Source organism: Tarenaya hassleriana, unplaced genomic scaffold (assembly GCF_000463585.1).
Source record: "Tarenaya hassleriana unplaced genomic scaffold, ASM46358v1 Cleome56, whole genome shotgun sequence".
Taxonomy (NCBI): domain Eukaryota; kingdom Viridiplantae; phylum Streptophyta; class Magnoliopsida; order Brassicales; family Cleomaceae; genus Tarenaya; species Tarenaya hassleriana.
In genome coordinates this window covers 167,367-169,551 of record NW_010968188.1, presented here as the reverse complement: position 1 = coordinate 169,551, position 2,185 = coordinate 167,367, and positions in this window count along the sequence as shown.

Below are 2,185 nucleotides of genomic sequence, written 5' to 3'. Positions count from 1 at the left end.
GGTCCGTCCGTTCCAGACCCTTCCGTCTTGGTTTTTTCCGTCGTTTTCTCGTGCGTTTTGTCCTTCCCTGCGTGTGTGACTCTGTAGGCTCATTCGATATAGCAGTATAATCCGAAATCTCTATTTCGGATATACAGGTCATAGGCGGTCTCTAGCAAGACACTGTGACTACCTATCTCGAATAGAGTTTGTTCGTGATCATACGAACGCCAGTGATGATTCCGGTTGATGATCCTTTTGTATCGCGATATCATATGTCGAACATAAGGCATGGACAAGCCACCTTATCTGATTCGACTGCTTTCTCGTTCACTGAGTTCGACTGTCTGAAATAGACGACGTTCGTCTATAGTGCGGCCACACATTTCTATAGTCTCGCTCACACGAGGGGCCCAGCGATATCTCTCTCTTTTACGAGAGGTACATATCCCGTCTTGACTATCTACAATCCAGTACATGATTCGTTTCGTACCTGATACACGCCTTTATAGTTCTCCTGTTACGCAGAACGTTTGACGTATTCAAAGCACGAAACTCCTCATGTTGGATTCCGTAGATATCTCAGGTCTAAGGATCTAATCATGGAACCGCCATATGAGATTCAAGTCATGACGCTAGTCCATGTGACAATCTCATGCGGGTCAATCCAGTATTCCGTTCTCCAACGAATACATATGATTGTGATCGTATCCAATACCTATGATCATCTCTATAATCATCAATCACACATCATACTAGTCTTATTATGTCATCATTCCCATAATGACACAAGACTAGGGAGTTTAGTATCATTCATAATGATACATTGATTTCATAACACATCTAGTATGCAAGAACATGTAATGAATCAAATACTCTCATAAAAACCATAGAAAATATCCATACATCAAATGTATCTGAACAAAGCTCATAAACAGTACATCATAGAGCACTAAACCAACACGCTCAGATTCAGGCGTCTATGTCCGATGCGGCGGCCTCGTCACCATGATTGCGAGAAGAGTCGGCGTGAATGTCGGACGTTATGAGCGTTCCCGTCTCAAGGGCACCACAGTTCTCGACTTGGCTTCTCTGCGCAGCAAATTTTCGTTGGATACCATTCGGGGCAACCATCTCTGGTTGTACTACGACCAGTAGGGCACCAGCCAGCGTTTCACCTTGCCTAACATTCACCTGCCACCGATCTCCATTGACGGACTCCGATTCCAGTTCTCTGCAGCACAACAGGCTAGACTCGAGGAGGGCGCCTACGATGGCCCACCAGCACCCCCATCTCCTCCAGCATTTCAAACCACAGAAGTCGGCCCTTCGCATACGCACTCACCACCTCCTTTTCCCCCGACGGATTCAGCTCCATCGCCCGCCGCCTCCACATGAGCTCCAGATGACTACGGCTACACATTCCAGCCTCAGGACGACTTCCAGAGGTTCATGTACCAGGCGATGCTCGATATGAGGGGCGCTTTAGACAGAGCCGTATCCGATATGCGGAGCCACGTCGACTCAGAGATGACGAGCATATATACCAGATGGTGCGGGACTTCTTCACAGCTCGTCGACCAGATGCAGGAGCTCAGACTCCAGCATGATGCCCTATACGCGGAGTTCCATGGATTCCGCAGCCGGCTATTCCCCGACGAGCACCCTCCGGCACCTATGGAGGACGACCGAGATGATGCACCGGTGGACACTTAGTTCCCTGATCAGGTAGGCGTTTCCCCTTATCCGCTTTAGTAGTGATGTAGTAGGCCTTTCTGATGTATTACTGGGACTCGGATTTTGTATACTCTGGATTTCTTCATCTATATGCGAGTCTCTATGTTATTTTTTGGGTAACGTTTGTTTTTCTATGAGCGTTCATACCGACACACGAGAGATGAGCATCATTTTCTGAGAGACGACGATTGGATAGATTCCGGTTCATAGAGTGCGTGAGAGCTCTTGCGTTTGACGTGAGTTAACTTCATTGCGAGCGAACGAATTCCGCAGAGCTAAGTTTCTCTACCCCTCTTATTGGTTCTTTTCATATGTCGTTTTCGATTCTACTTCTCCGGGCGCGAGTCTACACCGTGGACGGTGTATGGTTCAAGTCTGGGGGGTGGATAGATCCTTAACACGTTCAGACCTATCTATTCAGGATTGCATTTAGTTTAGGTGCATTTTATCATGGCATATAGACTTAGGA